We start from the raw sequence: 16,413 nt of genomic DNA, 5'->3' as shown, positions 1-16,413 counted from the left end.
TGAGTCATGCAAGGACTAATCCCATTGAGATTGACATCCATCTGCTAAGTCAACCACTCCCTGATCAATTGGAATTAGGATCTAATTGATCCGTTAGAAGGTGAATAGCGATCCACTTCCCTAAATTTAGGAGATCCTTGAGATCTCATGAGACCTGAATTGGAAGGATTCCTTTGGCGAGGGGATTCATTGTTTTGCTGACTAGGATTAGGAATCCTGTCGTTGGGCGGGTGCCGAGCAGCACCACCACCACTGGCCACACCACCACCATTGGCCGTACCACCATCTTTATGAACTGCCCCTACAATAGGCTGTTCACCATGTTTCTTCAAGCTCCTGTAGTTCTGAATAGAATGACCAGTCCTTTTACAATACCCGTACATTCCCAAGTTGTCTTCATATTGAATAGACTGGGAGAACCAAAACTAACCACCAATTCCAGGCTGACGGCTCTCAACTTGTATTTCCTCCACTATTTTGTTGTTCACTACCAACTCTACCATAATCCTAGCGTAGCCCCCCATTGAAGCTGCTCGGGTTCGTCGATCATTCGCCATAGGCCTGCCTGTTGCCTTTGCCATGGTAAGTAGAACCATCTAGTGCCAATACTCCATTGGCAGATCTGGAAAGCGTATCCAGACCATCTTCGTCACTGCTTGCTTCTCAAGCACATTGAAGTCCCTTTTCCATCATTGGAACTTGATAGATTGAGTACCAACTTTCACAATATTTCTCTTCCAGATCGTGATCATGTCAGCTTCCAGTTCAAACTGTAGAAGAAAGAAACCTTTGTCCATAGGAGAAAGAGCAATCATTCCTTTTAGTGACCATGTGTCCTTTGCATTCTTTCAGATTTCATCCAAAGAAACAAATCTAAAATTAGTTCTCCCGATTAGTGCAAACCTGAACTTTTCGAATCTCTCTTCGTTCGCCTCCTATAGGATGATAGTCGTAGTCAAGGAGCCAACCTGAATGGGATCGGGCAGTTCATCAACATCAGGAATTCCATCGCCCACAATAGTGGAATAAGAGACTTTTGTTGCCTGCGCAGCAGCCCTCTCCCCTTCATCCCATGGTGGTGGATCTGATCCAGTTACGGTTGGCAAGCTTTTCTCCACCTGCCAGAAGTCCATGAGAAGGGATTGCCTGGCTTTGTCAGGCGGCCAGCCACCATGATCCTCCATAAAATTTCTCTCAGTTTCCCCAGACACTCTCTCTCCTCCGCTCATCTTTCCTCCAACTGTAATATATTTTAAGTGATGAATATCTCGATCATAAATACCTCAATAAGAAAGATGATTGTGATTCTATTGCCGTTGAGCAACAGTGGAAACCACGGGAGAGAATGGAGTAAGGCAGACGTTTTCTTAACCTAGATTGAGGAGGAAAGGTTGTGTAATGCCCCACCTTCCGTAAAGGAAATATGGAGGTTAACAGTCTAAGGATCATGCTTCTTCTGGAAAAAAAAAATTGATAGATGCATATTCTGCCATAAAACATGTGGTTTGATGTTACTTATCATTATGATGTTAATAAGTATAATTATTTAGCTCCTTTAAATAAATGGAATTATTTTTTAATGCCTGAAAATGATTATCTAAAATTTTGTTGCAGGAGTGCTTGTTAAAAATTCTGGGTTAAAAAACAGTAATTTATGTCACACACCAAGTAGAGTTTTTGCCTTCTGCTGATCTTATCCTAGTGAAAGTATGCTATATTTCTTTCAAGATTTCAAGTCTCTTAATATTGTTTGACAATGATTATTTACCTTCTCTTGTTTGATAGGTTATGAAAGATGGAAAGGTTACTTAAGTAGGAAAGTACAAAGAAATACTTAGTGTAGGAACCGATTTTATGGAATTAGTAGGAGCACATAAGAATTCTTTGACGAACCTTAATTCTGTTAAGGGTAGGGTTGCTTTGGATAATTTAATTAATGGATAGGAATATGATAATATGCTCTGTAGCAAGAAGTCTATTCAAGATGACAAGGGAAAGGAACCCAAAACTTATAAAACAGAAAAAATAGTTGGGCCCAAAGAGCAGCTTGTCCAAGAAGAAAAAAGAGAAAAGGATGGAGTCTATTTTTTCAGTCTACTGGCAGTATGCTACTACAACATATAGAGGGGCCTTTTACCATTGATATTGTTAGCACAAGTTCTTGTTCAGCTTCTCCAAATAGTTAGTAGTTATTGGATGGTATTGGTTACTCCTATTTCAGAGAATTCAAGACCTTATGTTAAAGAATCTGCTATCACCTTTGTTTATATTGCTTTGACCCTTGGAAGCTCTTTATTTGTACTTATAAGGTCTTTGCTCATTGTAATTGTTGGATACAAGACAACCAATTTTCTCTTCAAAAAAATGCACTTACGCATTTTCCGAGCTCCCTTGTCATTTTTCGATTCTACTCAAAGTGGAAGGATTCTAAATCAGGTGAGTAAATATGCTTATTTTCTTTTGAGATCCAAATGATCTTTTTGAACACCAATTAATTAATATAGTTTCAGGTTTAAAATAAACTCTTCTTTTGTATACAGGTATCCATAGATCAAAGTACAATTGATACCTTTATTCCACATCAAATTGAAGAACTTATCATCTTTATCATAGGACTCTTGGGAACTATTGCAGTAATGTCACAAGTTGCATGGAATATGTTAATAGTTTTTATTCTGATGAGTGTGATATGCATCTTGTATCAGGTAATTTTACAGCACTCAAACTTTTATGGTTAAAATATTAAATCAAGTTCAATAATATTTTCTTCATGGTTAGTATGTCATAATATAAATTGGTTCAAGCTTTGGTTGATTGGTGTATTATGAATTAGTTCTATTCACACCAAATTTGGTTCAATGGTAATGCATATATGCTTAGGTTAGAAAGTGGAGATTTAAACATTAATATTCTTCTTGAATTTGTAAAGAATTTGTGCAAGAAACTCATTTTCTCAATTACACATTTTCGGGTGAATGAAAGAAAATATTTAGTCTTTAATTTACAAATATTGTTTGATATGAAATGACCAAACACAGCCAATGTTTCCAAAGTGAATAGTGCACCAAAAGTGACATGGTTGCACTCTTGACATGCATACAATATTTTAGATATGTATAAATAATTTTTTTTTTTTTTTTTTTATCTTCCAATGATCAGCAAAGTATAAATTAAAAAGTAAGGAGCTGTACAAGATTAACGTCCAACCGTACTTGGATGGAAAAGAAAAAACTAAAGGGAAGATCTAAATCTCCACCTTCAGACTATCCATCAATAGAAACAAAACCTTAAAGCTATATTCCACCTTTGTCGTGATCATCAACAGAATCCTCAGTCCGAACAAGATTGAAGTTGAAAATATTAGACCATAAATGTATATTGAGGTCTAAACTAAGCATCCCAACTGGTAACCTTAGAGACAAAAGAAAGACAGCTCCACCAAATATGAGAAACATGGGAAGTCGCACCTTTTTTAGCCAAAAGATTAGTTGTAGAGTTAGCTTCTCTATAAAAGTGTGTTATCTTCCAAGATATAAACAAAAAAATTTAGCTTGTTCCAATGTTGGAGGGAAATCTATGGATTGATTCAAATAGATCACAAGACATATGGCAGATGAGTTTGATTCAATCCAAATGTATCGAATCTGATTTTCTTTAGCCAACCTAATACTTAGGAAGAAAGCATAGAATTCGGTAATGAGATAAAGATCCTTGGGGATCTCCTCATGAATTCCTGAAGATACCACCTGATGTGCCATATTTGGCCACCAGTTCAACATGTAACAAGACAGTCACACTGAGCTCTCTTCTCGGCCCCTCACGGATGAGCCCTCACCTCATCCCAGTCATGCCAAGCTCTCGCCTTGACCCCTCACGGATGAGCCCTCACCTAGTCCCAGTCATGCCAAGTCATGTCGAGCTCTCTCCTAGGCTCCTCGCAGATGAGCCCTCTCCTCATCCTAGTTATGCCGAGCTCTCGCCTCAGCCCCTCATAGATGAGCCCTCGCCTCATCCTAGTCATGCCGAGCTCTCGCCTTGGCCCTTTGCAGACGAGCCCTCACCTCGGTCCCTAGTGAACAAACCCTCGCTATCCCTTTTCAGGCGAAGCCTCCGCCTCAGCCACTTGGAAAGATTCCCTCCTTGATCGACTAAGAGTCCTTAGCTGAATTAGTTCCATGAAATTATAGCTGACTATTTGACACGTCATTATGGTTAGGAGAGTCATCCACCCAGGGCTTGGCCGAAAATGGTACTCAAGAGGAAGTGGAATCGCCAGTGTGGGGATTCTCCCCTTGATATTATGGAAGTTTTTTGTTGAGACTCCCAACACCTTACAACTCCCTGGAAGTGAAGAATATTCAGAATATTTTCCCTCTTATTCACGGGTTCAGTGGAGAACATGGAGGAGTGGGACACAGGAGGAGCAAAGGAAATCAGGTCTTATAAATACAAGAGGTAACCCTTGAAGAGGGGGAGGGAAAACTTGGAAGTAATACATACCTGTTGCTTAATTCTGACCCTAACTTTGTCATCAGAGGGTTATCGCATCGGCCAACTCTGGTGCCCCTTTGCTTTCTTGTTCGTCCTTGCAGTGAGAATACAGAGAATATTTAGTTCAACTCAAAGCTGCCTAGAGAATCTACTTTTGGTTAGAATTTACAGCATTAGATTGGCGCCGTCTTTGGGAAACAATGCACAAACCTACTTTCATCAATGTTGTTGCAGATTATTTCTCCAACGACATCAAGGAGGAGGTCGCCATGATTTTCACGACATGAGGAGAACATTTGGGATCCACCAAGGGTGGAACAAGAAGTGCCCATGTTGGTAAAAGGATCTTTACCACAACCACCTCACATAGATGCTAGAGCAGTACTTGAAGAAGATCCACCCACTGATCAGAGTCCCCAAAAATCACGTCAGGTGCACCTAACTCGCTCGGCTGATACGAGAGTGAAAGAGTGGATCCAAAGCTTACAATTGTAGGTACTGGCAGCCAATGGATTTGTACGGAATTTCATTCAGCAATTTGATGTGTCACTTTCAGTTCCACTGATGGATTGCCAGAATAATGCACGAGCTGCCCCTTCCACTCAGAGGCAAAGCCACACTGGTTCAACACGAGAGCTGAGGTGAGCACCCTGACCCGACTATGCTCGACGAGCTCGAGAAAGATCACCAGACAATAGTGTGGCTCCCCAGTCCACTGCTAGGCTCGCATTAAGAAGATCTCCTAGAATGCCACATTCTGTGTCGCACGATAAAAGGCCAAAATAGGGACCACTTCTACTAGAAGATGAAAAACCTTAACCAGGGCCCGAGAATCGAGTCCAGAATATGCCCCATGAAGAGAAGTTTGAAATTCCCTACCATGAAGGGATGTTTGAGAGACCACTTTGCACAGGACAGGTCAGGAGACCCCTCCTCAGAGGGCAGCTAGGGAGACACCACATCAAGGAGAGGCTCGAGATGATAGACGTTGGACTCACGGATAGAGCTCACAATGGCTAGGAAGGCATCCCCAAGCCGAAGACATCGAACGGTGATCTCGAAAGGTGTTTGTAGCGCTTGAGTGAAAAGATTGACGGGCTTCAGAAACCCTCCTTAGACATAGCTGCAACACTAGCAAATAATGCTCTATCAGATGAATTGATGGATGCTGACCTGCCCCACGATTTCATCGTCCCATCTTTTGTGACATATGATGGCTCCACAGACCCTTATGATCATCTCTTGTATTACGGCTTAGCCATGACTGTTTACAAAAAATTAGTTGCAACACTTTGCTGAGCCTTTACAGCCTCCTTAAAGGGTGCCACACTTGTGTGGATGTCAAATCTGAGGTCCCAATCGGCCCGCAGCTATGATGAATTGACAAAAGAATTCCTCACGCGGTGTCAAGCTAGTATGAAGCAGCGACAGACCCCGGCCAATGTAATGAACATGAAGCAAAGATCAGGAGAGCCCATACATGAATTCCTCAATAGATTCACCAAGGCCACACTGGAGGTCAAAAATTTATCGGAAGGGGTGGCATACAACTCACAATACAATGCCATCACTCACCCCAAATTGGTCCAATCGTTGGCTCTTGATTTGCTCGAAACAATGCCAGAACTGCTAAGAAGGTGCAACCAGTATGCCAATATGGAGGAAGTGCTTGCGGCCAAGGGGATGGTTGATAAAGGAGATCATGTAGAAAGAGATAGGAAGAGGCCTCCAAAAACTAGGGATGAGGACCGAGAACAAAAGAAGAACAGGCAAGATCGGCCAATTAACTGAGCAGCAGATGATGCGTAGTTTGAGCTGGACTGGTTTTGAGCTAACTTGCTTTTAGAGATCCAAGATTTGAAATATTTCTGTTGGCTAAAGCCAATGGTCACAAAACCCAAAGAAGGGAATCTTAATTGGTATTGCAGGTACCATCACAACCATGGCCATGACATGGACGAATGTAAAGCACTGAAAAAAGAGATCGACGAGTTGATCAAAGCGGGATACTTGAGCAAGTACTTGAAGAAAAATTTGGAGAAGCGATACACACTCGAAATGAGGCTAGGTTGAGCAATACCAGGGATGAAGAAATGGGAAATGAGTCTGGTTTGCAAAACAGAAACAAACCCATTAGTTCGGCCATATTGACAGTAATGGGTGGACTTGGCATGGAATCTGTCCAAAGGCCAAGGCACACTCGCGCTTCATTTTGTGTAACTGAGCAACCACTCAAGAGAGCATGCACCAATCCCGTGATCACCTTCTCTAACTCTGACTTAGAAGGACTTAATTGGCCCCACAATAATGTGATTATCTTGTAACTGATCATTGCTAAATGACCCTTCCATAGGGTGCTGATTGATACAGAAGCATCAATGGATCTCATATCATACGAAGCTTATGAAAAGCTAGGCTTCGGCCCAGAAAAATTACAGCCAACTGCGAGTCCGATATATGGATTTTTAGGGATGCCATCTGAGATAGAAGAAACTGTAGAGTTGCCAGTAACAATGGGAGAAGAACCAAGATCCTCTACCATCATGGTCACCTTCATGGTGGCAAGGGTGGCCTCAGCATACAATGCGATCCTTAGAAGGTTGGGCTTGAATAGTTTGGGAGCAGTAGCTTCCACCAAGCATATGAAGGTAAAGTTCCCAATAGAAAATGGCGTGGGAGAATGCAGGGCAAGCCAGAAAGAAGCCCAAGAATGTTATGCCAACTTTTTCAAGACCAAAAAAAATTCCTGCCTTGTCATGGCCTGCACTGCAGAAATAATTGTCGTTAGAGACGAAAAAGTTTTGCAGAGGGCCGAGCTGATGGAGTTAATATCCGTATCCATCAGGGAAGGTAGTGGAACAGTCTCGCTAGGAGCACTTTTAAGCAATGAACGCAAGGCCCAGATCCTTCAGTTCTTAAATGAGAACCTCAATTTGTTTTCCTAAACTCTGTCTGACATGCCAGGCATACCAAGAGAAATAGCCGAGCACTATCTGAATGTCAATCCAAGCTACAGGCCAGTCCAACAAAGAAGGTGTAGTTTTGCCCCTGAGAGGCAAGACATCATTAATAGTGAGGTGGAAAAGCTATTGAAGGTAGGAATAGTGAAGGAAATCAAATACCCGACATAGCTCACAAATGTAGTCATGGTTTCGAAACATAATGGAAAGTGGAGAATTTGTATCGATTACACCAACTTGAACAAAGCCTGCCCAAAGGATTGCTACCTACTCCCAAAGATTGATCTACTGATAGACTCAACCACGGGACACGAGATGCTCACATTTATGGATGCCTACTTAGGCTACAACCAGATCAAAATGAGCAAAGGTGATGAAGAAAAGACCGCATTCCAGGCCCTCGCTAGAAATTACTGCTACACAGTAATGCCTTTCGGGTAGAAGAACTCTGGTGCCACCTACCAAAGAATGGTGAATAACATGTTCAGGGGGCAGATCAGTAGCAACATGGAGGTCTACGTCCATAACATGCTAGTGAAGAGCACGAAGGGATCAGTCAATGTCAATGATCTAAAGGAAGTCTTTGAAGTACTTTCGAAACAATCAGATGAGGCTGAATCCAAGCAAGTGCACCGTCGGTGTCATCTTTGGCAAGTTCTTGGGTTTCCTTGTTTCCAAAAGAGGTACAGAAGCAAACCCAGAGAAGTTCAGAGCTATACAAGAAATGAGCCCACCAAAGAATGTCAGAGACGTCCAAAGGCTGTAGGGAATAATTGCTGCGCTAAGACGCTTCACCTCATGGGCTAGAGATAAGTTTCTTCCCTTCTTTAAAGTATTAAAGAACTTAAAAAAGGGAAATAGGATCATGTGAACATCGGAGTGCCAACAGGCATTCTAAAATTTGAAGCACTATCTGAGCTCGACACACCTACTGTTCTGGCCCAAGCCAAAAGAAGAGCTCAAGCTATACCTGGCAACATCACCAGCAGCAATCAACGCCACCTTGGTCAGAGAAGAGGCAAGAAAGAAAATGCCAATGTACTACATCAGCCATGTTCTAATAAATGTAGAAACAAGATAATAGAAAATTGAAAAACTGGCACTAGCACTAATGATGGTGGCATGGTTAGTCGAGATAGGGGAACATGATATTACATACTTATTGAGAACTTCTCTCAAGGGCCAAGCCTTGGTTGATTTCATAGTGGAATGTACTCTTACCCCTGAAGAAGAATAGCTAAAAGTAGCTCAACCTACCACCCAGTGGAAACTACATGTGGATGAATCTAGCATCACTACGGGCAACGGGACTTGGCTAATACTGGTCAGTCCTGAAGGATTTAAAATCCAGCTTGCACTAAGATATGCCTTCAAGGCCACAAATAACAAGGCGAAATATGAAGCGCTCATCGCAAGGTTGAAGGTAGCCAAGTTCGTTTTGGCCCATGACTTGATCGCACATAGTGACTCGCAACTAGTAGTGAACCATGTAAATGGGCAATACGAAGCAGAGGAAGAAAGAATGATCGGATATTTGACTAAGGTCAAAAGCCTCATCGGACGGTTCGACACATTTACTATATTACTGGTACCACGGGCTCAAAAAGCCTCATTAGACTCACTCTCCAAGTTGGCCTCAAGGAGCTGTGGGGAACTCGAGGCCACGGTCTATCTAGAACATCTGGACAAACCTTCATATATTGAAGAAACTGTGAACTACACAACAGCCAAGCCAGAGAAAGAGAACTGGATGGACCCAATTATAAAGTACCTCCAAGACGACCAACTACCAAATGACCTAGCCGAAGACCGAAAGACAAAAAGAAGAGTTGGTCACTACACCATATAAGATGGGATGTTGTATAAGTGGTCAATTTTTTGACCTATGCTAAAGTGCTTGGGACCTAGGAGAGCAGAGCAGGCCTTGCAAGAAGTACATGAAGGCATATGTGGAGCACAGATGGGAGGACGAGCCCTGGCCTATAAAGTCTTGTGCCAAGGATTTTACTGGCCAGGAATGCAAAAGGATGCAATGAAATTTGTCCAGAAATGCCATAAATGCCAGAAGCATGCTCCCATCCCATATATACCAACCACCGAGCAGAGCTCCATCTTATGCCTGATTCCATTTTCCATGTGGGGGTAGACATCTTGGGCCAGTTTGTAAAGGCAAGGGGAGGATTAACGTTTCTTGTCGTTGCCATCAACTACTTCACCAAGTGGATAGAGGCAAGACCCTTGGTCAATATAACAGAAACAACCATGGAAAACTTCTTTAGAGATGAAGCCATTTATTGGTTCAGGATCCCAAAAGTAGTTATCACCGACAACGGAAAGTAGTTCAACAATCCTGCCTTCAGAAGGTTTTGTGCCCGGTATCACATCAATGTCAGAAAAACGTCAATGGTGCATCCGCAATCAAACGGTCAGGTGGAAAAAGCAAATCAAACACTATTGGATGGCATAAAAAGAAGGCTTGAAGAAGCGAAAGGAGCATGGAATGATGAGTTATTAAGCGTCCTATGGTCCTACTGAACCACAACCAGAACCCTAATAAGAGAAACCCCATTCTGTCTCACTTACGGGACAGAAGCACTGATACCTGTGGATGTAGTGCAGACATCTTTCAGGACTGTAGTATTTGATGAAATTGCCAACGAGGATGGACTGTGGGCGAACCTAGATTTCATCGATGAAGTAAGGGACAACGCTCTAATACTCAGCACAACATATGAATAGTGAGTGGCATAGTTCTTTAATAGAAAGGTCCGCACTAGAAATTTTCAAGTGGGAGACTTGGTGCTCAGGAAAGCCAGCATATCTGAGCCAAAGAAAGTAGGCAAGCTCACCCCAAATTGGGAAGGATAGTATATAGTCTCCAGGGTGGTATGCCTTGGAACGTACTACCTGCAGACTTAGGGGGGAAGGATAATATCGAGGACATGGAATGCGAAGCACCTCAAGAAATTCAACCAGTAAAGTACCTGCAGTAACAACAACACCCATAAATGGATTTTCTTTTAGTACTTTTCGGCTTTATTTATGTTTTTAGTCACATTTAGTTTTAGAAATTTCAAATTTTTAAGTTTCTGTTAGTAATCAAGTACATTTGCTTCAGCATACATTTCTTTCAATATGAGTTTTCAATTTTCAACTCCATCGGATGTCTCTGAGAGTGTTATGAAGTCATGTAATACATCATCTTTGTGCAACCTTAATGATGCATCCAGGTTCATTCACCTCTGAGTTATACTGACATAATGTTCTATTTCAATAAAATACTAAGTCCTGGCGCTGACTATGGCTTAGCAACGGCTCGGCATGGCCCCAGTATGGTCCTAGCTTAGGCTTGGGCTTCAAAGACCTCAGCCTTGAGGCATAAGCTAAAATGCTAAGTCTTGGCCCCAACTATGGCTTAGCATTGGCCCTGCATGACCCTGGTACTGTCCTAGCTTAGGCTTGGGCTCCAAACACCTCAGCCTAGAGGCATAAACTAAAATGCTAAGTCTTGGCCCCAGCTATGGCTTAGCATCGACCTGGCATGGCTCTAGTACGGTCCTAGCTCAGGCTTGGGCTCCAAAGACCTCAGCCTTGAGGCACAGTATAAAATCCTATCATGGTCTAAGAGCAGCCTCGGACACCCAGATTCTCAACAAATAAGGGACATTGAAAAGCACAAGGTCACATGCCCCAGTCCGGACTGGGCCTAAGGAGTAATCCCTGACAATAGCATCCCAACAAAGAAATGAAGAGGAAAAACTTTCATTAATTCAGAATCTAGGGTATGTACATGAGAAAGAAGGGAAACGTAAAAAAAAAAAAAATATACAATGGTTCTATAAAAACAAGACAAAGAGCATCCTCAGTACAAGATTCAGAAAAGTTTAGGAGGCAACAGAAGTCTTTTCGGCAATAGTCTTCTTGGTAGGAGGAGTCTTCCCGGTAGGAGGAAGTGTCTTCTCTGCAGGAGTCTTTTCAGCATCAGGAGTCATCTTGGTAGGGATCTCCTCGGTAGAAGGTGAGGCCTGAGGGATAGGAGGGGATTTCTTCTTTTTCTTGCCACCACGAGGAGAATCCGGGTGAGAAAAATTCTCTGGAGGAGCGGATCTCTTGTGCATGATAGTAGGAGCACTCACCTGATCCACCTCATCACCTACTTCCTCCACCGTAATGCTTCCCTCAAGTAAGGAAGGCTCAGGGGGCGGAAGATAGTGCTCGTAGTCACTCAGATCAAGGTAAGGATACTTCCTCAGGAAGAAGTTCACTCCCATGTTTGAGCCAGAGTTGAAGGAAGAAGTGTCTAAGCTTAGCAACCACTTCTGCCCCTCAAGAGAGCTCACGTACCTCTCCACAACCCTCATCTCAGCTTCCTTAAGCTCTGAACGATACTACTCTTGAAGAGATTGAATCGCCAACTCTTGAGCCGCGGTCTTCTTGTGAAGTTCCTCTTACAGCTCAATAGATTCGGCCTCAAGTGATTCTTTGGCCTTCACCATCTCACTTTTCTCTTGAAGCAGCTTGCTAACTTCCCCCACCAACTTATTAAAATCCTCTGTTTTTCTCATCCCTGTTTTTCCTTGTTTTGCTATCTGCAGAACACGACACGTGGACAACAGAGGATCCAACGATCAAGGTTGAGTGAGGATTATTACATCCGGTGCGTTGATCTTAAAGTTGTCCATGTGTCGTGTTCTGCAGGTAGCAAAACAAGGAAAAACAGGGATGAGAAAAACAGAGGATTATTTTCCACCAACTATTCACACCTCCTCTCAAAGTTCACAGACTTTGCCTCCACTGCCCGACCCTCCTTATCTGAAGACTCTAGCTAACCCCGAACTTGCGCCAGCTGGTCCCAGAGCTCCTGAACGTCCTCATCGGCCTTCCATCGCCGAGCCAACATCTTCTTGAAGCGATTGCATACCTGCATCGACCAATAGAATCCCTACCATGAACAATGATTCAACATACATTCAAGTTCTAATTGAAAAAGATAACGAAGGGGAGAAGGAGAGACTCACATCAACAATGTGCTGCTACATGAATTTGGATAGGTAGGTGTAGGGAAATTTTTGAAACCTATCCAAGTCTACGCATAGCAGCCCTTGCTTGCCCCAAGTACGGACCACCTCGTTGTCAGCAACTGAAGAGTCTTCATAAAAAAGATTCCAAGTAGGAGGGATGGCCCTCCTGAAAAATTGATGCTGGTCGGGGGAAGCCTCGGGAATTCCCTCGCGCTGACCCCCTCACTCTCTGGCACAACCTCTTCCTCTCTCCTCCTCTTTTGACCTTCTTGGCTGGGGTCGGTAGGTTGATTGAACAGTTGATCGGATAACTCCTTATGGGGTGATCCTCCCCCATGACCCGATGAGCAAGGGGAGGTCCCATCGGACCGTTGCCCTTATCCAGGCTCCTGTGGCGGGCGATGTCTTTCTCTCCCGACATGTTTTCCTCCTCAACAGGCCTCTTCCCCAAATAGAGTGGCACAGATTTCACCCTCTTCATCTCGGCAAGGCCCGCACCAACACCACCAATGTCTTTGGTCTTGGCATATCAGTTTTTGGCTGTTCTCTCTTCAACTCTCCTTGCCGCTATCTCGGTCACTTTACACTTTCAAGCTTCCACCGAGGTGGCTGCCAACCGTTGAGGATCCGGCTGGACGTTTATACCTACGATGTCATCGCATAAATAAGAATTGCAAACCAAGCAAGGCATTCAAAGTACAAAACATAAATAGGCAGCGTGACTGAGCCTTCACCCCCTCTTGGCCCATCACTAAGGTCCCACCTCTGAAGGAAATGACATCCACGGCCTCCCCTTTCAGGCTTGATCATTTCCTTGTCGTCCTCATACAGGGAGGGGCCTCGGTTCAACCTTTTGAGAGGGGGTCTGGCCCAACTAGTGCGGAAGGGATTATCTGGCATGGTTAGAAAGAAAAAGCGCTCCTTCCACCTTTTCACCGAGGTGGGCATGTATTAAAAAAACTGCACCGTCCCATTGGGCTTCCTTGCATCTCAGTGAGTAAAGTAGAACCAACCAGTGCTGTGTCGCTTCAAGACGAAATAGTAGTGAAAAGGGCTGAGGGTGGCAGCACGCCTCAGCTGGGACACATAGACAAAGAAACCAAGTAAGATATGCCAAGAGTTGGGCATCAGCTGCCCCTGGGAAATTCCCCAATAGTTCAAGACTCCGCAAACAAAGAGCAGGACAGGTATCCTTAGGCCACAGTGGAAGGCTACCTCATACATCGCCACCTCATCCTCGTTACAATCCATGGACTCCAGGCGATTCGAGATGCGCATTATAACTTCCTCAGGGATCCCGAACTACTCACGATACACCTCTAGGATTTGGATAGGAGTTCTCCGAAGATTAGACTGGCGTCTTTGCGTGGGCCGAAGGATGAGGCAGAACCTTTGCCTTCGCCACCATCCGTGTCTACCTCATCTTCTACCGGGCTCTCAGTGTTGGGGGCCTGCGCACCATTTTTCTCTCCCCTAGTGACGGGCATCACCTTTTAATCCACCACCAAGGTGGGTGGCTCCTCCCCTTCAGGGATAGGCCTGGCATTCACTTTGGGGTCCAAAGCCACATTCGAGGACTCAGGCCTGTCAGAGGCGGTATCCTTATTAGACGAAGGGGTAAAGGAAGGGACTGTGTAAGTAGGCCCGTGCAGAGGATCATGCCTAACTACGACCATAAGGACTAGTTGTTCCTCTAAGATGGAAGCCCTATTGCTTGGTCCTGACTGGGAGCCGTCTCTTGTGCCGAGGGGAATCCTAACGGCTCTGTGATGAGATCGGGTACGTGCCATTAAAGACAAGAGAGAAAAAAAAGAAAGGAATCCAGCAACTTATTGATCGAAGAGAAAGATCACATCAGAAACTCAAGCCTGAGACACTCTTCCTCACAGCAGAGCCCTAACAGCCAAAGTCCAATCGAAAATCCACACAAGTGAAAAATGGGTAAGGAGAAGGATCTTCCATTTATACCCCATCGGAGGCTGCTTCAACGGCTGGGATCGCGCCAGACAGATGGATAAGATCGAGCGACGGTTGCTTACCTCAAGTTCCAATCGTCGCGTTAGACACATGGCGGCTCCATATAAACTCTCGTCCTGAGAAGAAAGCCCACGACGGAGCCCATAAATGCCGGCAAGGGTGTCATTTCTTGAACGGGTTAGCTCCGACAACCCGACCTGGCCTATCAGAGCTCGGGGACCTATGATGTGCCATATTTGGCCACTAGTTTAGCACGTAACAAGACATTCATGCCGAGCTCTCACCTCGACCCTTTACGGATGAGCCCTCGCCTCATCTCAGTCATACCAAACTCTCACGTCGACCCCTCGCGCATGAGCCCTCGCCTCATCCCAGTCATGCCGAGATCTCACGTTGGCCCCTGATAGACGAGCCCTCGCCTCAAGCCCTAGTGAGCAAACCCTCGCCATCCTTTCTCAGGCGAAGCCTCCTACCCAGCCACTTTGGTAGAGTCCTTAGCCGAATTAGTTCCACGATATTATATCTAATTATTTGACATGACATTACGGTTAGGAGAGTCATCCACCCAAGGCTTGGTCGGAGATGGTACTCTGGAGGAAGTGGAATCGCCATTGTGGGGATTCACCCCCTGATATTACTGAAGTTCTTTGTTGAGACTCCTAACACCTTACAACTCCCTGGAAATGAAGAATATTCTAAATATTCCCCCTCTTATGCTCAGGTTTAGTGGAGAATGTGGAGCAATGGGGCACAGGAGGAGCAAAGGAAATTAGGTCTTATAAATATAGGAGGTAAGCCCTTGAAGAGGGGGAGGGAAAAACTTGGAAGTAATATATACATGTTGCTTAATTCTGACCCTAACTTTGTCATTGGAGGGTTATCGCACCGGCCAACCCTAGTGGCCCTTTACTAACTTGTTTGTTCTTGCAGTGAGAATATAGAGAATATTTGGTCCGACTTAAAGCTACTTAGAGAATCTACTTCCGGTTAGAATTTACCACATCACAACCTTCTCCTGAATGACCTAGGGTCCTAATAGAGAAATCATCAATATTTAATTTTGACCATCCAACATCTAGATGATGCCACAAGATCAACAACGATGACTTTTATAGTTAAAAATATAATCTAGTCTATTACTCTATTGGTAGCTCTGCCGGTGGCTAACGACTAATAAAGTAGAAGATTTTAATCTTGTGGGCCATATACCAAGCCAGTTGTGTCCCTATTTCTACCATGTGGCAGACTTGGATGGGTTTAATATTTTTGGACAGTTAAGACTCCAAAGACCCCTGGTCAGGCGTCATTTTCAACCAAATGAACTCGACAATGTGCTAAAATGAGTCATTGAAAATCTATGAATTTGACATGGGTGCTAGGGACTATAAAGGTAATGCATGGACATAGATGGAATGGTATGATATTACATAGCAGTAAATGAAGGGATTTGGATCTAAAATTTAACATGTAGTCTATTTAGACCATCTCTTAGAATCCAATGATGAGATTTACCATCTGATTATCAGGTGCCCCAACCAAGGATTCCTTATCTACTCTACTGACCAAGCAACTTCTACAAATAAAAAATCAATAAATATTTTATTTGCTGCATTAGCTAAATAATAAATTAATTAATATTTGTAAAAAAATTAGTAGTTATTTTTTTTAGAGACAATAGATAGATTTAAAATGATAAATTGGCAAAAATTTCTAAATTATTAATAATCTCAATAACTAAATATTGAGGATTAATCAAAATTCCATTGCAAGCTCTACCTAAGAGCCTTGTCTTAGGGTTCCAGAAATTTTCAGTTCTGTAGATATTTCCTTAGTCAAAACAACCATTGGATACTTGTTCCATATTTGGATTCACCACATGGTAAGTTCCAGACCCAATCTTTATTGTATGGCCCATCATTTTTTGGATTTCTATCCCTATATTGAAAATAGTTGAACTGAAGTTA

The sequence above is a fragment of the Macadamia integrifolia genome, unplaced genomic scaffold, assembly GCF_013358625.1.
Source record: "Macadamia integrifolia cultivar HAES 741 unplaced genomic scaffold, SCU_Mint_v3 scaffold705, whole genome shotgun sequence".
NCBI lineage: Eukaryota > Viridiplantae > Streptophyta > Magnoliopsida > Proteales > Proteaceae > Macadamia > Macadamia integrifolia.
The sequence above is the reverse complement of the archived record's forward strand: the minus strand, read 5'-3'. Positions refer to the sequence as shown.